This window comes from Schistocerca gregaria, chromosome 8 (assembly GCF_023897955.1).
Source record: "Schistocerca gregaria isolate iqSchGreg1 chromosome 8, iqSchGreg1.2, whole genome shotgun sequence".
Lineage (NCBI taxonomy): Eukaryota > Metazoa > Arthropoda > Insecta > Orthoptera > Acrididae > Schistocerca > Schistocerca gregaria.
Genome location: NC_064927.1, coordinates 467,251,555 through 467,275,936, shown reverse-complemented (window position 1 = coordinate 467,275,936; position 24,382 = coordinate 467,251,555).

Here is a 24,382-nt window from a genome sequence, read left to right as displayed (position 1 = left end):
CGCACTTTGGATGCATAGATCCTGACAAATCAGTACCCAGAACAACCACATCTGGCCGTAATAACGGCCTTTATACATCTGGCCATTAAGTTAACCAGAGCTTGGATGGTGTGTACAGGTACAGCTGCCCATGCAGCTTCAACACGATACCATAGTTCATCAAGAGTAGTGACTGAAGTATTGTGACGAGCCAGTTTCTAGACCACCATTGACCAGACGTTTTCACTAGGTGAGAGATCTGGAGAATGTGCTGGCCAGGGCAGCATTATCCTGCTGAAATGTAGGGTTTCACAGGGATCGAATGAAGGGCAGAGCCACGTGTCGTAACGCATCTGAAATGTAACGTCCACTGTTCATAATTCTCACTATGTTCAGATGGTTGTTGTCTTGCAAACGTCCCCATCTGTTGACTCAGGGATCGAGACGTGGCTGTACGATCCGCTACAGACTTGCGGATAAGATGTCTGTCACCTCGACTGCTAGTGATACGAGGCAGTTGGGATCCAGCACGGCGTTCCGTATTACCTTCCCGAACCCACCGATTCCATATTCTGCTAACAGTCATTGGATCTCGACCAACGCGAGCAGCAATGTCGCGATACGATAAACCGCAATCGCGATAGGCTACAATCCAACCTTTATCAAAATCGGAAACGTGATGATACGCATTTCTCCTCCTTACACGAGGCATCACAACAACGTTTCACGAGGTAACGCCGCTCAAGTGCTGTTTGTGTATGAGACATCGGTTGGAAACTTTCCTCATGTCAGCACGTTGTAAGTGTCGCCACCGGCGCCAACCTTGTGTGAATGCTCTGAAAAGCTAATCATTTGCATATCACAGCATCTTCTTTCTGTCGGTTAAATTTCGCGTCTGTAGCACATCTTCGTGGTGTAGCAATTTTAATGGTCAGTAGCGTACCTTCAGAAAAGACTTCCTAACACTTTTCTCTGTATTTCATGTTAACAGGGTTTTCTTCTTCAAAACGCTTTTCTTGCCATTGCCAACCTACATTTTGTATCTTCTCTACTTCGATCACCATGAGTCATTTTGCTACCAAAATATCAAAACTTATCTACTAGATTTTGTGTCTCGTTTCCTACTCTAGTTCCGGGCATCACCTGATTTAATTCGACTACATTCCATTATCCTCGTTTAGCTTTTGCTGATGTTCTCCATATATCCACCATTCAAGACGTTATCCATTCTGTTCGACTGCTCTCTCAAGTCCTTTGCTGTCTCTGATAGAATTACGATGTCATCACCTCCCTGAACTTTAATTCCTACTCCAAATTTTCTGTGGTTTTCTTTAACACTTGTTATATATTGTATAACATCTGGAATAGGCTATAACGCTTTCTCACTCCCTTCTTAGCCACTGCTTCCCTTTCATGCCAACGTACCCTTGTACCGCCGTCTGGTTACTACACAAGTTATGAAAAGCCTTCCGCTACCTGTTTTTCTTCTACTACAATATTCCAGTCAACATTGTCAAAATTTTTCTAAAAGTCTACAATTGCTAAAAACATAGGATCGTCTTTCCTTAAGTAATCTTTGAAGATAAGTCGTATCGTTAGTACTGCCTCGCGTATTCCTAATTTCTTCAGAATGCGAAGTGTTCTTCCCCTAAGTCAGCTACTATCAGTTTTTCCATACTTGTGTAAAGAAATCGACTTAATCTCTTGGAACTGTGGCTTATTTAACTGCTTGTTTGGGAGTATTCACACGTATAAGCACCTATAAAGTAGGTGATACATTTTGTAAGACTTTTACGTCTTAGGAAAGTTATGAATAATCCGGTTAAAAAAATAAAAGTATAAAGTTTATGAGAGTTTCTCGGTGATTTCTTGAGGTCTTGATGCGCTCCCTGTGGTGAGGAGCTTTGGATGCAGTCTGTGGTTTTCTGATAGTTTCCCAACACCGGTGACAAGTATTGACAAAGATTCGCACTACATTTGCGGCGGCGGAATGCAATCGAGGGTTAAGCTGTGACAATGCTTTTTTTACCCACAAGCGATGGTGAAACATCAGGGAACTCACTAAATACCTTCCTCACGCAACAGCTTCACGCCTTTAGAGGAATTTCTCACTTTTCTTTGTAATTCCAATGAATGAGAGACACTAGCACTGTCTTTTATCCTTAATTTGTTCTTCAGGTAGATTTATGTATGATTAGAGTTAATGTTTCACGTAAATGACGATGTTTCTTCTAGATTAGAAAGTGACATCCATTTATATAATATGATTTGAGACGTTTTTACATAAGTTGACAATGAGAGATGTACGTAGCATGATTTGTGTTTTACTATAATGAATAATAGTACATTACTGCCTTAGAGTATCTTTGTGCATATTGGGTCCAGACTTTCGGAGATACATGCGGTTTATTTGACGTTGTTTTAATTTGTATTTCATGCATTCGTGACATCCTGATGCGTCACATTCATCGATTACGTTGTTTTACGCTGTAAAATGACACTAATTTATATAACTGTCATTACAATCTTCATAGTGTACATCAACATTTTGTTGTACACTCAAGAACTGTTGCACCTCTACTACACCTTGTTTAAATATGTAGATATGCTTAGGTATTTATACGTAAATAGCGACATGTGGGTTCATGTTTCGTATAAAGATTTTCGTAGAATTTATGTAAGTTGATGTCATGACTGCCACATGGATATATTTGCCATGTACCTTATTTGGTTTGGTTTCGGGCTTGCTTGTTTTAGTCGCACCGGAAATCAAAACGGTCGATTTAACTTTTGCCACTGAATTAGCAACACTAGCTTTGATGGTATATAGTTCACAATACTTATTACCATAGGAATAGGAATCTTGTGTTGCATAACGAGTGGCCTGTGACAGTTCTGTTCTTTCGTAACTATCAAATTTCGAGTGTTTGTGAATTTTGTACGTTTCCACATTCTGTCTTCTTTTTCGCAATTTAAAATTTGTATAGTTCCTGGATGATGGTTTAAGCAGCGCGGAATTAGCCGAGCGGTCTAGGGCGCTGCAGTCATGGACTGTGCGACTCGTCCCGGTGGAGGTTCGAGTCCTCCCTCAGGTATGGGTGTGTGTGTTTGTCCTTAGGATAATTTAGGTGAAGTAGTGTGTAAGCTTGGGGACTGATGAGCTTAGCAGTTAAGTCCCACAAGAATTCACACAGATTTCATAATTTTTTGATGGTTTAAATACGAAACTGATCAGAATAAGTACTAAATTAAAAACAGCAGTGTATTCATGCAGTTTATACACTTCGACTGTTGGCTGTGGCCTAAAAAACATATCACAAAAATGCGATAGTTATGCCAGTGTAAAGTTTGCTCAAAGAAGTTGAGCTGCCACTGGGCGGAGAGTGAAAATAAATTACAATTTAACAAGAACAAGCAGTTCTTCTTTCACTACTGTAATCGCCAAAACCTGGAAATATGACCGTTTCGTCTGGAGCCCATTTCAGTCCGTTTCGGTGCGACAGTGCGTGCACATCAAACGCTGCGTCCGAGCGCCCATCTTCTGGTGATGGCGTGTTGGTATTCCCGGCTTGTCCGCCCCCCGCTCTCGGCTGGAATGTCAGCCCCAGTTCCACCCCACCCCTTTCCCTCTCTCGTGACATTTGAATTCCGCGCCAACTCCGTGCCGCATAGGCTGGCAAAGTGGCGCAGCATGTGCCACAAGCCCCCTGGGGCAGCATCCCATCCAGCTCCCATCCAGCGGAAGATCGCCTTCCCGACGCGAGTACGCACTCCATCCAGGGGCCTGCGAACCGCACACACTCTTGCAAGTAATCTACGTACATTATCCCTCTCCACAGGGGTTCTCAGTTACCGCACTTGTAACGCACTGTCTGACACAGGAACTGGCAACATTTCAGTACCCACAGGCTACAATGTCAGAACCTGAAACCCTGTAATCTACCCATTTTCACGTTTTAAAAGTGTTGTATAGATGTTGTATAGTGTTGTATCGACCTTAATGACAGTAAAAAATTAAACCGCCTGTACCTAATGGAGATTTGGAAAAACCAATCGTCACCGAAGTTAATCTGTCGGTAAAGAGGGAGGAAAGGGTTACATGTAAATGCAAGGAAAAATACAAATGAAACTGGTGGAAACTAATTTTGAAAAGGGGTAAAGTTAATAAAGAATGTAAATGTGTCACCGTTACGTTAACAATTAACTAGCGGTAATTACATACTTGAGATTTGGGGGAAATTACGGTCGCCAGTCCTATGGACAATTACTATAGTAACTGAAAAAGAAAGCTTATTACACATATAATTAGCACTAGAAGTGTGGCAACTGAAGGTTGACACGAGTAATGTCAAAACTGAAAGTTTGTCAGAATTAATAAATTTCGCTACACTCAGACTTAATTTAGCAAAAGAATTAATAAAACCGGAAAACTGAAAGTTAATTTAGTGACTGAAATTAATAGTGAGCTTTGTTTCTGAAGCACATCGAAATTCAGTAAAATAGGTTAGTCTTTGGCTACCTCAACAATCATCTCAAAAGCTATTTGAATCTATGCAATTTAGAAATAAGAGATTTAACTTTGAACTTGAATTAAATGATTCTGAACAATTAACAAGAGTAACATTTAGTACGTACCAAGCTGAGCTGCAGTCACAGGTAAGCTAAAATACGGTAACAAAACTCGCACTCTTCATTTGTGCTTGTGTAATCTAAAGAATGTAGCCAGCTATGAATACCTTAACTGAACTTTGAAATTAAAGCAGTGAAATGGAATGATATTACTTTAATGTTCGCGTTTGAATTTCAACGACACTCGGGATCATTTCGGAAAAAGAAGGGACCCTGCTTGGTAATGCAATTGGGACAATGAGCAACAAAGGTTCATGCTAAGTTGCTATAACTTTGATGCAAAAGTTTGGAAAGCTGAGGTCTGCCATACAGTTCTAGAAATGTACGTGCTTTTAGTCTTCCTTGTCGGTTGATTGAAGGTTTGAAGCCGTCGATCTAGGAGGTGGCGACAGTCACGCACTGTCGGCCGTCGCTGTTGCAGAAGCTGGATGTTGGCGCGCCTTCTTCTTGACAAGGTCTCCAGGCGAAACGGGCTCTTGATGTGTGCCAGCTAATGCTTCCCGTCCGCGACACCGTGTCAGAAAGTATCATAGCAAGTCGAGCGCAATTACATGCTGCCAAACCCCGATAGCTCGGCAACTCGCGGGAGCGTCACACAACACACCTGCTCCCGCACTACCCCAGGCAGACTCCCTCTCCGCTCTGCGCTCCACGCGGCAGCGTTAACACTACCAAAGATCCTAAACACTTTGGTTCTCCACACGACCTATCGCTGTAATCGTTCAACAGCATAGTTTACCCTAGGCCAGACCCAGAATAAAAATATAAATAATATTTACAAAATAAACCAATTATACATCGACATAAATGCATATATATACAAATAGTAAAACAATTACAATATATAAAGACACAGAAATGTCATATCTTGAGGTAACAAAACAAGGAAAAAAAATAGTACAATAGATGAAAATAGGAGAATATGTATTTCCGGCTTTACATAGAGATTAAGGTAAATTCAAAACTTTCGTATTTCCCTAGTAGCATCATTAGAATTTAGGTTAAATGAAACGTTTATACTGCTTTAGTAAGGCAAACGTAAGAATTTCTTTGAAGGATATTGCTTTTCTACGAGGGTGAGTCAAGTGAAAACGTTAAATGTTTTTTTTTTTTTTAAGTGGAACAAAGCTGTATCACTTTTCAAAACAATCTCCCTCACACTCAATGCAAGTCCTCCAGCGCTTACAAAGTGCATAAATTCCTTTAGAAAAAAAAAATTATTTTGGTAGTCCGCGCAACCACTCATGCACCGCGTGGCGTACATCTTTATCAGAACGGAACTTCTTTCCTCCCATTGCGTCTTTGAGTGGTCCAAACATATGGAAGTCACTTGGGGCAAGGTCTGGTGAGTATGGTGGATGAGAAAAAACACTGAAAATGCAGGTCTGTGAGTGTTGCAGCTGTTGTACGGGCAGTGCGGGGCCTTGCAATGTCATGTTGCAAAAGGACACCTGCTGACAGCAATCCATGTGGCTTTTATTTGATTGCAGGCCGCAGATGATTTGTTTAGGAGATCTGTGTATGATGCACTGGTGACAGTGGTCCTTCTAGGCATGTAATGCTCCAAAATGACCTCTTTTTCGTCCCAACAGAGACTCAGCATAACCTTCCCTCCTGATGGTTCTGTTCGAAACTTCTTTGGTTTTGGTGATGAGGAATGGCACCATTCCTTGCTCGCTCTCTTCGTTTCCGGTTGGTGGAAGTGAACCCAGGTTTTTTCCCCAGGAAGCCATCACCTTGTCGTTCAAAGCGCCAAGAAGTTCTTCACAAGCTTCAACACGTCGTTCTCTCATTTGAGGAGTCAGCTGCCTTGGCATCCATCTTGAAGACACTTTGTGAAATTGGAGCACATCATGAACAACGTGGTGCGCTGACCCATGACTAATCTGTAAACATGCTGCAGTGTCATTCAGTGTCACTCGGCGGTTTTCTTTCACTATGGCTTCAACTGCTGCAATGTTCTGTGGAGTCACAACTCGTTGTGCCTGAGCTGGACGAGGAGCATCTTCCACTGAAGTCACACCATTTGCGAACTTACTACTCCATTCGTAGACTTGCTGCTGTGACAAACATGCATCACCGTACTGAACCTTCATTCGTCGATGAATTTCAATGGGTTTCACACCTTCACTACGCAAAACCGAATATCAGAACGCTGCTCCTCCCTGGTGCAAGTAGCAAGTGGGACGGCCATCTTTATACTGATACTGCGACGTTATGTGTGCATCTGCACTATTCTGCCACCTACAGGCCATTCTGCACGCTGTTTGTAGCAAGCTTGCCAACTTACAGGATAACGGCGCGAAATTTCGATTTGTTATTACAAATTTAAGGTTTTCATTTGATTCACCCTCGTAGATGAAAACATTCCAACCAACATTCAAAGGGTTTTATCCCTAATGAGAAGCACATTCAACGAAGGATTACTGCAATTTAAGGAGACGAAGAAACGAACACAGATTTCAATAGATTAACTTTTAATTATCGTTCTGAAAATACTCTCGATCTTTTCAGGAGTGCCCCTGAGACGTCTAACACGACTGCTCTTGTTCTCTCAATAAATGAACAAGCTGACGGACTGGCTAACCAGCTATCTGCAGATGTAGCATGTGGGAAAGTATCGCCATTAACTAGAAGACTACAGGATGAATCAGAGAGAACTTCTAAATAGAACAGGTGACGTTCGCATCTCAACAGACGGAACCTGGTCCGTGCACCAGCTCCACCTGTCGCCACTGTAGAATGGTCTGAAGATGGCCTGAAAAGGAGACTGAAACCAGTAACCATTTTAATAAATGGTATAGGGCAAACAAGACAGACTAGCAGCAAAGTGCAGAGGCAGAAACTAACATTACAGCTTCATTCAAGCCTAATGCCGAATTTGGTGAACCAATAATTCATGTACCAAATTATGCTGTATATATTCCAATTTTTGGTACTGTACAGAGATTAGAAATAACTGTAACTGGTGAAAATGATAATTTGATTGACTTCAGTGGTGCTCCTGTAACAGTTATTTTAGAAATGGCTCAATTAATTTTTTATCTTTAACAAATAATGAACCAAATAAAGAGCTATTAGTTCTACTCATTGTCTGTGAGTGAGAAATCAAAAAATAATCTAAATATTCCTAACAAGGATACAGAAATCAATATAAATATAGAAGACGGATGGCTTCACCCTAATCACGTTCAGTTGTACATGAGCTGATGGTACAAATTATCCAACTTACGACGGAAAATCTAATAAAAAATGAATTGATAGTTATGAGGCGACGCTATTTGATTTTATAACCATGACGAAAGGAATTAATTTTATGTCTAGAATAGAACATCCATTTATTTCATCATCAGTTTCTCTTAATGATAACTTGCCACCAACAAAGAGATATTTGACACGTATGCTTGATGAGCTAGCTGACAGCGTTCAAGAAGAAATGAATATCTGACCATCTATTTTTTATGTAGCTCTTAATTAGTACCTCTACACTAAAACTTCTTTTCTTTTCTCGTCTGTCGATCCTCATACAGGTTTGATGTCATTTTCCCTAACTCATTTAAGGCACGTACTGCGATGGTTCATTTGAAAAGGCATGAGAAGTTTCCTTTTCCAGGTTCCCCAACTGAAGCTTGTGCTCTTCATCTTACGACATCATTATCAACGAGATGTTAAACCCTAATCTTCTCTCCTGTTGTGTTTTTATGATTTCTGCTCATTGAACGTGGTGAATAATTCATGTCAAAATATTTATCGATCTCGACTGTTCATTTTTTAGTATAAAATCAGGTCTCTGCTCTTCGTGGACTATGCTGTCAAAATTTATGCCAAAATATTCCTAATTAAAGCTAGTCACCATTTTAATAACTGGTTTTATGCGATCAACACTGTTTTAATTAAAAAAAAACTATTTATACCTGTTGCAACGCATGGGAGCTTCTCTTAAAAGTAATATGTTTGTTAATGCATATGAGTAGCAAGAATAATCCAGTAATGTTGCACTGAAGTAATAGTGGTATGCTGCTTGAAACAGACACGTCGTTTAATACTTAGGCGTAGCGTTGCAGAGCGATATGGAATGGGTTTCGTTTTGTTGGGAGAGTTTTATCGAAGTGTAGTTCATCTACGAGGGCGGAGGAGCAGGCAGATGTTCAGGGCACTATTATATTATCCTTGGGGTGCGAAACTGTCCATAAAGGGGAAGTATCAGCAATGATCAACGGCATGAGGATGCAGAAGGCAATGGAAACCAGTGCGTTAAAGACACATAACCTGTACCCAAGGACTTGTGGCCTCTAATTGAAAAAGTGTCAAGATGATGTCTCTGTTGGCGGAAGATTCCGGAATAGAACCACTATCAGATCTCCGGGAAGGGAGTGCCCGGCTGAGGTGAACATGAGAAAAAGGTTGATTAATCAACGAAAGGATAACTTCCTACGAGTCGGGGTGTGGAATCACAGAAGCTTGAACATGGTTGGGAAGCTATAAAACCTGAAAAGGGAAATGCTAAAGCTCACTCTAAATATAGTAGGAGCCAGTGAAATGAAATGGGTAAACGACACGGATTTCTGATCGCATGAATATAAGGTAATATCAATAGCAGCAGCAAATGGTATAACTGCAGAAGGATTCGTTATGAACAGGAAGGTAGGGCAGGGTGTGGTCTGCTGTGAAGAGTTCAGTGATCAGGTCGTTCCGATCAGAACTGACAGTAAACCAATAGGCATACATGGCGGCATACATGCAGGTGACACAGTACATAAAAGGAGATAAAAATCTAATAGTAATGGGGGAGACTGGAATGCCGTTGTAGGGGAAGGAGTAGAAGAAGAGATTACAGGAGAATGTGGATTGGGATAAGGAATGACAGAGGAGAAATGTTATTTGAGTTGTATAATAGATTTCAGCTAGAAACAGCGAATATTCTGTTCAAGAATCACAAGAGGAGGAGGTATGGTTGGAAAAGGTTGGGTGATACGGGAAGGTTTCAGTTCAATTTCATCATGGCCAGGCAGAGATTCTGAAATCATACACTGGACCGTAAGGCGTATTCAAGAGCAGATATATATTCAGATCACAATTTAGTAATGATGAAAAGTGAGTTGAAGTTTAAGAGATTATTCAAGAAGGATCAATACGCAAAGAAGTGGGATACAGAAGTACTAAGAGATGACGAGATACGCTTAAAGTTCTCTAAGAATATAGATAAAGCAATAATGAATAGCTCAGTAGGCAGTGCAGTTGAAGAGGGATAGAAATCTCTAAAAAGAGTAAAGTTGGAAATAAAAATATAGCTACAAAGAAGGTAACTGCGAAGACACTGTGGATAACATAAGATATACTTCAGAAAGGAGGAAGTCCAAACATTTTGAGGTAAGTTCTAGACTATCGAAATACAAGTCACTGAAAAATGAAATAAACAAAACGAACAGGGAAACTAAGATGAAATGGCTTAATGAAAAATGTGAAGAAATCGAAAAGTAAATGATTGTCAGAATGACTGACTCAGCATATTGGAAAATCAAAACGACCTTCTGTGAAATTAAAAGCAAGGGTGTTAACATTAAGAGTGCAACGGGAATTCTAGTGTTAAATGTAGAGGAAAGAGTGGAGAGTTGGATTGAATACGCTGAAAGCCTTATATGAGGGGGAAGATTTGTCTGATGAGACAGAAGAAGAAACAGGAGTCTATTTAGAAGGGATATGGGATTCAGTATTAGAATCAGAATTTAAGAGAGCTTCGGAGAACTTAAGATCAGATAAGGCAGAATCGATAGATAACATTCCATCCGAATTTCTAAAATAATTGGAGGAAGTGGCAAGAAAAGGACTATTCACGTTGGTGTGTAGAATGTGAGAGTCTGGCGACATACTGACTAAAGGAAAAATATCGTCCACAAAATTTCGAAGACGGCAAGAGCTGACAAGAATTATCGCACAATCAGCTTAGAAGAATGGGAAGAATGTGAAAGAAAATCGAGCATGTGTTATATGAAGACCAGTTTGGACTCAAAAAAGTTAAAGACAGAAGAGAGGCAATTCTGACTTTGCGGTCGATAATGGAAGCAAGACTTAAAAAAAAAAATCAAGACACGTTCATAGGAATGTCGACATTCCAAAATGTGCAGGATGTTCGAAATCCCGAGAAAAGTAGGGGTAAGGTATAAGGAAAGACAGGTAATATACGATATGTACAAAAACCAAGAGGGTATAATAAGAATGAAGTGGTCGCATTAAAAAAGGTTTAAGACAGGGATGCAGTATTTCGTCCCTACTGTTCAATCTGTACATCGAAGAAGCAATGATTAAAACAAAAGAAAGGCTCAGGAGAGGAATTAAAATTCAAAGTGAAACGATATCAATGATAAGATATGCTGATGATATTGCTATCCCGAATTAAATTAAGAAGAATTACATGGTCTGCTGCATGGGATGAACAATCTAATGAGTACAGAATATGAATTAAAAATAAATCAAGGAGAGACGAAAGTAATGAGAAATAGCAGAAATGACAATAACGAGAAACTTAATATTTGGCTTGATTGTCATGAAGTAGATGAAGTTAAGAAATCATACTACCAAGGCAGCAAAATAACCGATGACGTACGGAGCAGCGAGGACATCAAAAGCAGACTAGCACTGACAAAAAGGCCTTAATTAGAGGAAGAAATTTCTGAGAATGCACCTGTTTGGAACACAGCATTGTTTGGTAGTGGAACACAGACTGTGGGAAAACCGGAACAAATGGAAATTGAAGCGTTTCTGATGTCCTGCTACAGGCAAATGTTGAAAATTAAGTGGACTTATAAGGTAAGGGATAAGGAGGTTCTGCGCAGTATCGGAGAGGAAAGGAAAATGAGGAAAACACTGACATGGAGAAGGGAAAGGATGATAGGACATCTGTTAAGACATCAGTAAATTACTTTCATGCTACCAGAGGGATCTGTAGTGGGCAAAAACTGTAGAGGAAAACAAAAAATGGAGTATATCCAGCAAATGATTGACTTAGAAGTGCTAGTATGAGATGAATATGTTGACACTGGGGAGAAATTCGTGGCGGGTCGCATCAAACCTGTCAGAACACTGATGACTCAAAAAATGAAGACGAAAAAAAATCTTTTCTACAAATCTGACCGTGTATTGAACATATGTGCGATCTTTTCTTGAGTTGTGCTCGAGTGTTTGGGTTCGGCCCCAGCTCGGTTTAATGTAAGACATTGAAACAAATCAAGAGTTAGGTTTGGTCAGCACGCGAGTGTTTCGAACGTGTTTCATGAAGTCAAATGCAAATCCTCGGAGGAGAGACGGCGTTCTATTCGCGAAATACGTTGAGAATGTTTGTAAAAATGGCATTTGTAGCTGAGTGCAAAATCTTTCTACTGCTGCCAACATATATTCTGTGTGAGGACTACGAAAGGAAGATAAGAGATACTAGGGCTAGCGCGGAGGCATATAGATAGTCATTTTTCCATCGCTCTATTTACGAATGGAATCGGAAAGGAAACGGCTACTAGTAGTACATCATACCCTGCACCGTACACCTTACAGTGGGTTGCGCAGTATTTAGTCAATGTACACACAGCAAGAAAAAGTTTTGCATCACTCAACTTACATTTACCATGTAAAAATAAACATAAAACTCAAAACAGCATTTTCTACCAAGGAATAAAACTGTACAATAAATTGCTAAAAGGCATTAAAGAAATTGCAGAAATGCACTTATTTAAAAAGGCAGCTAAAAACTACCTGTTACGAAATACATTTTATACATTGAAGGATTACTTGGAGAAAACAGAGTAAAAAGAAGTTATACAAATAAACAACAATAATGATTATGATACATCTAACTTTCCATATAACACGTTCACACTATGTTTTTTCCTTCTTTTTCCTTGTCTAGAAATACTTACCCCCAAGCTATGCCGCGGTGGTCTCGCGGTTCTAGGAGCGCAGTCCGGTACCGCGCGACTGCTACAGTTGCAGGTTCGAATCCTGCCTCGGACATGGGTGTGTGTGATGTCCTTAGGTTAGTTAGGTTTAAGTAGTTCTAAGTTCTAAGGGACTGATGACCACAGCAGTTGAGTCCCATAGTGCTCAGAGCCATTTTTGACCCAAGCTATGCATAGCAAGATACGAACGCCTCTTTCTGAGCTCAAAATCTTGCTCATTGTAAAGGGACGCTCATTCAGTTTTTCTCGATTGCAAATGGGAAGTTGTGGTACAGAAAATGGCCCAGAGATCACCAGTTTGTGTTTGTGTGTTTAGTGAGTGATGTATTATGTAAATATGTGAGTATAGTGTGTGCAGTGAGATTACATTACATTTAATTATTTAATAAGTTTTTTTTAAAAAAAATATTGATTACCAGGAGTAAATGTAATGACTGTCTCTAAATAGAAGTCTGTAAATATATCTGTTTACGAATTAGCTTATTTTAAATTGGTCTTAACTTGTAAATACTTTGAGATGTCCTATATCCTTATGAAAAGAGATCTACGGATGAATAAAGCTACTACTACCCACACAATGTGAGAGTTTCTGCCAAACACTTCCTTTGCCAGCAAGGTCGCTGTTTATTTTATTTTTTTTTTTTTTTTCGGCATGGCCTTCGAGTGAGATCACAGGTATTTTCCTCGTCCGTTAAAAGAACTTATTTAAGAGGAAATAGCGTCAAATTTAAATTTTCTTTGTTTCGTGTAATTGCTGTAGTGTCCGTTCTTCTCACAAAACTGAATTAGCACAGCTTTTTGTTGAAAAAACTTCGTGTTACCTGAAGTCCCGATAACCGCGAAATAACCCGAAATTTTGCGTGGCATAAACACAAAAAATTCTATTCAAGTTTTCTTGATCTTGCAAAATTCGTTTAAAAAAGACAGCTACTAGTTTCATCACTGTCTACTGCCGCAATAAAGGTGTAATTAAACGTTTCGAAATCGTATTTAACTATCACATTTCGTACGTTTACTAGTTAAATAGACACGATCTATGTCTACATTTGCCGAGTTATAAACGTTTGAAACCCTTACCAAACACGCTTGATAACGCAAATTCTCTAAAAGCAAAGTAATTACTGATTCATTGTTCTGTCACTGTATCTCCAAATTAGTACAAAAACAAAAACATATGCACATAAGGCCTTTGTGTCGTTTTTTGTTTATCGACAGCCAATCTCGCGTCCTTGAAAAATTTAAAACATTCTTTAAGCTTAATTATTCTTTCGAAACTGAACATGAGTGAGAAATGTGGGAGCTGTTGCAGGGTAGTGAGTAGAGGGATTTGTTGCCAATCTTGTAGGAAACATTTTCACGGGAGAGGGGGGGGGGGGGGGGAGGATGCAGTGGAGAGAATGTTTGGAGAAGAGACGAGGCTCTCTCCTGGAACTGCAAAGTATGCAGCAGTAACATTTCATTGGGGAACAGCAAAGGAAAATTTCAGGAACAGTTGGAGGAAGCAAGCAATGAACTGATAAGGGTCAAGAGAGATAGTGGTGAAGAGGGTGGTTGGGAACTGGCAGCTGGTAGGAGGATAGGAAGAAAGAGAACGCGATCTGACAGTTTTATCAATAAAACCAAAAACAGGTATCTACCACTGCCAGAGTTAAGTGGAGAAGAGCCTCATGCAGAACGAGGAGCCGGAAATGTGCAGCACACTTAAACTTAGCCCAAGAAGCCTTAGGGTCTTTAAGTAAGGACTTTACAAAGAAGGACCATGTAGTCATACTGGTGTGAAGGGAAACAGTTTGGACCGGGATGGGGCATATGACATAGGTGGTGACGTGGACAAGATAGCTTCCATGACTCACGGCAGCATCGTACACTTTGTTGAGCTACTCCGGCGTTATGATCGACCACACCTTGACAGAGCTGTGAGACGAATCATTGTTTGGTTAGGGATGGCTCTGAGGACAGCCAACTTTGGCCATGTTTCTCTGGTGCCTTTCGGAACTATCAACAGATGGGATTTCGCTAGCCATGGCCTACACCTAAACAGGACTGGGAAGGGAAGATTGGTACAGCTCTTCATGAACGTATAGGGGGTGGGTCTCGGGCCACTCACGGTCAAATACCTGATGTTGTGGGTAAGAAAAGTAAGTATTTTTTGGGATAAATCCAGACAACAGTTTCCCCCACTTAAATCTCTAACAGTTTAAAAAATACTGAAACGATCACTCACAAGACAGATTTTAACACTCAAATTATCACACATACTAGATGTCTTAAAGAAAAACAAACCATTGGATAGAGTAACATGGGCATTTGACGGACTTAACAAACCTCCAGCAAAACATGCAATCATTCAAAAATTAAATACAGCTATTAGAGGTTGAGTTCCAATCTTTGAACTGCACAATAGTTCGTGTTAGTGTACAATAGTGTAGAGACACAGAAATCCAATATGTAGTATTATCATTGCGTGAAAGGGCAAACTCTTATTTCAGAACTACTTCAAGGGATAGAGGATCATGCATTAATAACAGAAAAGGAGCACAGTTCAAATCAAGGAATGACCTTAGTACAATAAGTGAAGACAAATACATTGAAATATCAGCTATTGAATTAACAGGACTTGATATCGCCAATAAATCAATCATTTCGTGTGTGTATAGATCTCCCAGTGGTAGAGTGGACACTTTCTCCAATAAATTAAAGAAGTTCTAGATAAAGTCTAAACTACAAAGGTCAACATAGTTTTGTGTGGGGACATTAACAGCAACACTAATACCATAAGTGAATCCAGCAGCACCCTCATAAATATCATTCAAAGTTTTGGCATGTCCTTGTAGGTCAATAGTGCATCAAGGGTTCCTATTTGACTGCATCAATAATTGACCATGTGGCTAAAAATATGGACAGGGAATATGTGAAGTAGCTGTACAAGATCTCGGACTATCAAACCATCTAAGTCAAATATCAATAGTAATATCAGGAATTGAATAATTCCCTAAACTAAAAGCCTACAAACGACAAATATCAATAGTAATATCAGGAATTGAATAATTCCCTAAACTAAAAGCCTACAAACGACATCTTTCAGAAATCAAAATGAAAGATTTCTAAAAAGAACTAGCAAAACAACGCTGGAATGAAGTGTATAAGGAAACCAATGTGAATATGAAATTCTCTAAATTCTCTTCTGTTACCCATGATTTCGTCTTAGTTATCTTCTTTGTACCTACGTTTTTCTCTCCAGCTCGTGTAATTGCCCTTTTCAGTGAAGTCCTTTCCTCTTTAAATGAACTGCCTACTGAGATATTCATTATTGCAGTACCTATATAGCGTCAGTAGACTTCAAGCGTATCCCTTCCTTCCTTAGATTTTTTTTCGTATCCTACTTCTTTGCGCGTTGATTCTTGCTAACTAGTCTGTTAGCCTTGAGCCCACTCTAGTTGTTGTTGTGGTCTTCAGTCCAGAGACTGGTCTGATGCAGATATCCATGGTACTCTATCCTGTGCAAGCTTCTTCATATCCCAGTTCTTACTGCAACCTACATCATTCTGAATCTGATTAGTGTATTAATCTCTTGGTCTCCCTCTAAGATTTTTACCCTCCACGCTGCCCCCCAATACTAAATTGGTGATCCCTTGATGCCTCAGAATATGCCCTACCAACCGATCCCTTCTTCTGGCAAGTTGTGCCACAAATTTCTTTTCTCCCCAATTCTCCTCAATACCTCCTAATTAGTTGCGTGATCTACCCATCTAATTTTCAGCATTCCTCTGTAGCAGCACATTTCGAAAGCTTCTGTTCTCTTCTTGTCCAAACTACTCATCGTCCACGTTTCACTTCCGTACATGACTACACTCCATTTTTTGTTTTTTGTTTTGTTTTTGTCATCAGTCTGCTGACTGGTTTGATGCGGCCCGCCACGAATTCCTTTCCTTTGCTAACCTCTTCATCTCAGAGTAGTACTTGCAACCTACGTCCTCAATTATTTGCTTGACGTATTCCAATCTCTGTCTTCCTCTACAGTTTTTGCCCTCTACAGCTCCCTCTAGTGCCATGTAAGTCATTCCCTCATGTCTTAGCAGATGTCCTATCATCCTGTCCCTTCTCCTTATCAGTGTTTTCCACATTTCCTTTCCTCTCGGATTCTGCGTAGAACCTCCTCATTCCTTACCTTAGCAGTCCACCTAATTTTAAACATTCGTCTATAGCACCACATCTCAAATGCTTCGATTCTCTTCTGTTCCGGTTTTCCCAAGGTCCACGTTTCACTATCATAGAATGCTGTACTCCAGACATACACTCTCAGGAATTTCTTCATCAAATTAAGGTCGGTATTTGATATTAGTAGACTTCTCTTGGCCAGAAATGCCTTTTTTGCCATAGCGAGTCTGCTTTTGATGTCCTCCTTGCTCCGTCCGTCATTGGTTATTTTACTGCTTAGGTAGCAGAATTCCTTAACTTCACTGACATCGTGACCATCAATTCTGATGTTAAATTTCTCGCTTTTCTCATTTCTACTGCTTCTCATTACCTTCGTCTTTCTCCGATTTACTCTCAGACCATACTGGGTACTCATTAGACTGTTCATTCCGTTCAGCAGATCATTTAATTCTTCTTCACTTTCACTTAGGATAGGAATGTCATCAGCGAATCGTATCATTGATATCCTTTCACCTTGTATTTTAATTCCACTCCTGTACCTTTCTTTTATTTTCATCATTGCTTCCTCGATGTACAGATTGAAGAGTAGGGGCGAAAGGCTACAGCCTTGTCTTACACCTTTCTTAATACAAGCACTTCGTTCTTGATCGTCCACTCTTATTATTCCCTCTTGGTTGTTGTACATATTGTATATGACCCGTCTCTCCCTATAGCTTACCCCTACTTTTTTCAAAATCTTGAACAGCTTGCACCATTTTATATTGTCGAACGCTTTTTCCAGGTCGACAAATCCTATGAACGTGTATTGATTTTTCTTTAGCCTTGCTTCCATTATTAGCCGTAACGTCAGAATTGCCTCTCTCGTGCCTTTACTTTTCCTATAGCCAAACTGATCGTCACCTAGCGCATTCTCAATATTCTTTTCCATTCTTCTGCATATTATTCTTGTAAGCAGCTTCGATGCGTGAGCTGTTAAGCTGATTGTGCGATAATTCTCGCACTTGTCAGCTGTTGCCGCCTTCGGAATTGTGTGGATGATGCTTTTCCGAAAGTCAGATGGTATGTCGCCAGACTCATATATTCTACACACCAACGTGAATAGTCGTTTTGTTGCCACTTCCCCTAATGATTTAAAAATTCCGATGGAATGTTATCTATTCCTTCTGCCTTATTTGACCGTAAGTCCTCCAAAGCTCTTTTAAATTCGGATTCTAATACTGGATCCCCTATCTCTTCTAAATCGACTCCTGTTTCTTCTTCTATCACATCAGACAAATCTTCACCCTCATAGAGGCTTTCAATGTATTCTTTCCACCTATCTGCTCTCTCCTCTGCATTTAACAGTAGAATTCCCGTTGCACTCTTAATGTTACCACCGTTGCTTTTAATGTCACCGAAGGTTGTTTTGACTTTCCTTTATGCTGAGTCTGTCCTTCCGACAATCATATCTTTTTCGACGTCTTCACATTTTTCCTGCAGCCATTTCGTCTTAGCTTCCCTGCACTTCCTATTTATTTCATTCCTCAGCGACTTGTATTTCTGTATTCCTGATTTTCCCGGAACATGTTTGTACTTCCTCCTTTCATCAATCAACTGAAGTATTTCTTCTGTTACCCATGGTTTCTTCGCAGCTACCTTTTTGTACCTATGTTTTCCTTCCCAACTTCTGTGATGGCCCTTTCTAGAGACGACCATTCCTCTTCAACTGTGTTGCCTACTGCGCTATTCCTTATTCCTATATCTATAGCGTTAGAGAACTTCAAACGTATCTCGTCATTCCTTAGAACTTCCGATTCCCACTTCTTAGCGTGTTGACTCTTCCTGACTAATGTCTTGAACTTCAGCCTACTCTTCATTACTACTAAATTGTGATCTGAGTCTAAATCTGCTACTGGGTACGCCTTACAATCCAGTATCTGATTTCGCAAACTCTCTCTGACCATGATGTAATCTAATTGAAATCTTCCGGTATCTCCCGGCCTTTACCAAGTGTACCTCCTCCTCTTGAACAGGGTATTCGCTGTTACTAGCTGAAACTTGTTACAGAACTCAATTAGTCTTTCTCCTCTTTCATTACTTGTCCCAAGCCCATATTCTCCTGTAACCTTTTCTTCTACTCCTTCCCCTACAACTGAATTCCAGTCGCCCATGACTATTAGATTTTCGTCCCCCTTTACATACTGCATGACCCTTTCAATATCCTCGTACACTTCCTCTATCTGTTCATCTTCAGGTTGCGACGTCGGCACGTATACCTGAACTATCGTTGTCGGTGTTGGTCTGCTGTCGATTCTGATTAGAACAACCCGGTCACTGAACTGTTCACAGTAACACACCCTCTGCCCTACCTTCCTATTCATAACGAATCCTACGCCTGTTATACCACTTTCTGCTGCTGTTGATATTACCCGATACTCATCTGACCAGAAATCCTTGTCTTCCTTCCACTTCACTTCACTGACCCTTACTATATCTAGCTTGAGCCTTTGCATTTCCCTTTTCAGATTTCCTAGTTTCCCTACCACGTTCAAGCTTCAGACATTCCACGCCCCGACTCGTAGAACATTATCCTTTCTCATGGTAACCTCCCCCTTGGCAGTCCCCTCCTGGAGATCCGAATTGGGGACTATTCCGGAATCTTTTTCCAATGGAGAGATCATCATGACACTTCTTCAACTACAGCCACGTCCTGTGGATACTTTCAGAAACGACTTCCTAACACTTAAATCTGCACTCGATGTTAACTAATTTCTCTTCTTCAGAAACGAACTCCTTGCCATTGCCAGTCTATATTTTATATCCTCTCTACTTCGACCATCATTAGTTATTTTGCTCCCCAAATAGCAAAACTCATTTACTACTTTAAGTGTCTCATTTCCTAATCTAAGTCCCGCTCCATCACCCGTTTTCATTCGAATACAGTCCATTATCCTCATTTTGCTTTTATTGATGTTCATCTTATATCCTCCTTTTATGACAAGGTCCATTTCGTTCAGCTGCTCTTCCACGTCCTTTGCTGTCTCTGATAGACTTACAGTGTCATCGGCAAACCTCAAAGTATTTATTTCTTCTCCATGGATTTCAATTCCTACTCCCAACTTTTCTTTTGTTTCCTTTACTGTTTGCTCAATATACAGATTGAATAACATCGCGTAGAGGCTACAACCCTGTTTCACTCCCTTCCCAACCACTTGCTCCCTTTCATGCCCTTCGACTCTTATGACTGCCATATGGTTTCTGTACAAATTGTAAATAGCCTTCCGCTCCCTGTATATTACTCTGCCACCTTCAGAATTTGAAAGAATTCCAGTCAACATTGTCAAAAGCTTTCTCTAAGTCTCCAAATTCGAGAAACTTAGTTTTGCCTTTCCTTAATCTATTTTATAAGATAAGTCGTAGGGTCAGTATTGCCTCAAGTGTTCCAATACTTCTACGGAATCCAAACTGGCCTTCCCCGAGGTCGGCTTCTACCAGTTTTTCCATTCGTCTCTAAAGAATTCGTGTTAGTATTTTGCAGCTGTGGCTTATTAAACTGATAGTTCGGTAATTTTCACATGTGTCAACACCCGCTTTATTTGGGATTGGAATTATTATATTCTTCTTGAAGTCTGAGGGTATTACGCCTGTCTCATACATCTTGCTCATCAGATGGTAGAGTTTTGTTACGCCTGGCTCTCCCAAGGCAGTCAGTAGTTCTAATGGAATCATGTCTACTCCCAGGGCCCTGTTTCAACTTAGGTATTTCAGTTCTCTGCCAAACTTTTCTCGCAGTATCGTATCTCCTACTTCATCTTCATCTACATTCTCTTCCATTTCTATAATATTGTCCTCAAGAACATCGCCCTTGTATAGACCCTCTATATACTCCTTCCACCTTTCTGCAGTCCCTTCTTTGCTTAGAACTGGTTTCCATCTGAGCTCTTGATATTCATACAAGTGGTCCTCTTTTCTCAAAAGGTCTCTTTAATTTTCCTGTAGGCTGTATCTATCTTACCCCTATTGATACGCGCCCCTACATCCTTACATTTATCCTCTAACCATCCCTGCTTAGGAATTTTGCCCTTGCTGTCGATCTCATTTTTGAGACGTTTGTATTCCGTTTTGGCTGCTCCATTTACTGCTTTTTTATATTTTCTCCTTTCATCAATTACTACGTTCATTATTTCATCTCTCAAAGCTACCCATTCTTCGGCTACTGTATTTCATTCCCCCATTCATATCAATCGTTCCCTAATTATCTCCGTGAAGCGCACTACAACCTCATTAAATTCTTCCCTTTTTGCAATTTCTTCAGTATATACCCAATAGATTGTGGTCAGAGCCCCCATCTGCCCCTGGAAATGTCTTACAATTTAAAACCTGGTTCCTAAATCTCTGTCTTACCACATTATATAATCTACCTGAGACCTTTCAGTATCGACAGGTCTCTTCCATGTGTACAACCTTCTTTTTGCGATTCTTGAACCAAGTGTTAGTTATGATTAAGTTATGCTCTGTGCAAAATTCTACCAGGCGGCTTCCTCTTTCATTTCTTAACCCTAATCCATATTCACCTACTACGTTCCCTTCTCTTCCTTTTCCTACTGTTGAATTCCAGTCACCCATGACTATTTAATTTTCGTCTCCCTTCACTATCTGAATAAATTCTTTTATCTCATCATACATTTCTTCAATTTCTTCGTCATCTGCTGAGCTAGTTGCCATATGGACTTGTACCACTGGCGTAGGCGTGGGCTTCGTGTCTATCTTGGCCACAACAAAGCGTTCGCTGTGCTGTTTGTAGTAGCTTACCCGCAATCCTATTGTTTTATTCATAATTAAACCTACTCCTGCATTACCCCTATTTAATTCTGTATTTATAACCCTGTATTCACCTGACCAAAAGTCTTGTTTCTCCTGCCACCGAACTTCACTAATTCCCACTATATCCAGCTTTAACCTATCCATTTCCCTTTTTTAATTTTCTAACCTAACTTCCCGATTAAGGGATCTGACATACCACGTTCCGATCCGTAGAACGGCAATTTTCTTTCTCCTGATAACAACGTTCTCCTGAGTAGTCCCCGTACGGAGATCCGAAGGGGGGACTATTTTAACTTCTTAATATTTTACCCAAGAAGACGTCATCATCATGTAACCATACAGTAAAGCTGAATGCCCTCGGGAAAAACTACGGCCCTAATTTCCCCTTGCTTTCAGCCGTTCGCAGTACCAGCACGGCAAAGCTATTTTGGTTAATGTTACAAGGCCAGATTAGTCAATCATCCAGACTGTTGCCCCTGAAACTACTGAAAAGGCTGCTGCCCTTCTTCAGTAACCACACTTTTGTCTGGCCTCTCAACAGATACCCCTCCGTTGTGGCTGCCCCTACGGTTACGGCTATCTGTATCTTATATTCCAGTATCGAATTTCTGGATCTCTGCTTGATAATGATGTAATCTAACTGAAATCTTTATATATCTTCCAGACTTTTCGAAGTATACATTCTCCTCCTGTGATCTAGAACAGAGGATTCGTTATTATGATCTCAAAATTATTACAGGGCTTCATTAGTCTTTCTCCTCTCTCATTCCTATTACCAAACCCTTATTCTCCCATAACCTTCCCTTCAGGTGCCGAATTAACCTCTCAGAATCCTCATAAACTTTATCTCTTCGTCTTCTCTGTCTACTACTATTACGGATTTATTAACCGACGGCCATTCGACTTCTTAATACAGATCTTTCTCTCTATATTCACTTCAATTTTTCCAATGCCTACTTTTTATGTCCGGCTAATTATTCTAGCTCCTAGTACCGACGTAATCGCATGTTCGAGCATCGCATACTGAAACGATGCCTGCACATCTCGATATTGCTGACAAAGTCGAAAAAGGCGCGTAGTGTACTGAAAATTCGAATGTATCAGGTAGCCAGCTAACGCATGGTAATCAAAGAGTACTGCTGCAACAGCCTCGATACAGTTGCAGGTGCTATTTAAAAAAAGGTCATGTTCATCTTTTCGTATCGAACGAAGTTAGGAGAAATATAATCATGCTGATTGCTGGACATTACCTAGTAGCTAAACAACATTTTACTTCATTTTGATTTTGCCTCTGGAAAAACGGTATTTTGAGTGGTGAAGCTAAATTTGACAATCCGTGTCTCCTTAGGTCTTAATTCTGACACAAAGGGCCCATCATGTGGGCTTTCTAAAACCTAAATAAAGACCCTACCCAGACAGGAACGCTGATCAAGAGTATTCGGACACCATATGTAATTCAGACCTGACCACCATATTTCAGGAGTCCCTTGATGCCACTGGAAATTGAATGGCTGGGAGAGGATTTATTTATTTTATTATTTATCGTATGGCAATACAACAACAGCTATACAATTATGTTGATATCAAGATCCTTTATGTATTTTATATCATCAGTCGTCACTGAGAGGAAACCTTAGAAAGGCTCCTTGTAGGCATGTGCGTGACGTGTCGATACAACATGAGCAACGTCTGTTGTTCCGCACCTAAGTTACATGATGATGATCAAGATTAGTCCATTTGTAGAGAGTGTCTGCATATCGTCCATGGCCCGTTCAGATGCGGTTCAATATAGTCGAAATCGCCCGAGGCTGGTTGAATGCAAGGGGTTTCTTCTGGATGCAGGACAGCTTCAGGCATTGTGGGGAACAGTTTAGTTGCCAGCTGCGCTTCCATGCATCGATGGCATTGAATTCAGTTTCCGTAAGTATCCTGGCTGTGATGAGAGTGGCACATCTTGATCTTAGTCTTTTCTCGCTCCGCAGATATGACGTCCATTATTGGAAAGTCGGTTTTATCAGCAATCTCCTGGTATTAACGCAGTAGTGCACCGTTCTGTCTGACATCAGGAGGAGGAATGTGGCTCAAGACGGGTAGCTAGTATGTGGGAGTAGACAGTATTGACCCACTAACGATGCTCATGGTCTCGTTAAATTGTAGCTCTATCGTTTTTACTTGTGGACTGTAAGCCAGACAAGTGCATAGTCTTCTGCAGCTGATTATCACCAACCGAGTGTTGACACCAAGGGAGTGTCTGCTGACGATCCCCAACAAGAGCTGCAGGGTTTATGGTGTATGTTGTTTCTGGTTATAAGCTTAGCAGGTATTCGTGTCAAGTGTTCTTTAAAAGAAAGTGTCCTATCTAACGTGATCCCAAGATATTTTGGATGCATAGTATGTTTGCATGTTTGACTTCTTCAAAATGGACATCGAGGGCTCTGTTTGCCCATCTATTGGGTAGATGAAAACATGAAACTTCTGTTATATGTGAGTTTGATTGTAACCTCCATTTACGGAATGGTTAGCTGTTGGTCAGTCGTCTGCATCGCCAAACTTGCTGGAAATATATATATATATATATATATATATATATATATATATATATATATATATATATGTGTGTGTGTGTGTGTGTGTGTGTGTGTGTGTGTGTGTGTGTGTGTGTGTGTGAAACAAGAGAGGAGAAAGGATGGATCCCTGTGGTAAGCCTTTATTGGATACTTTTGGCAGCTAGTGTCTCTTTCTTTAGTTACAGTATTGTGAATTGGTTTTGTTGTCGGGTTTGTATGAGACAAGTTGCAATAATTAATAAAGCAGTCTATGCCTCCAAACTACAACAAAATTGTTCAGAAAAGAGGATTACATGTTAA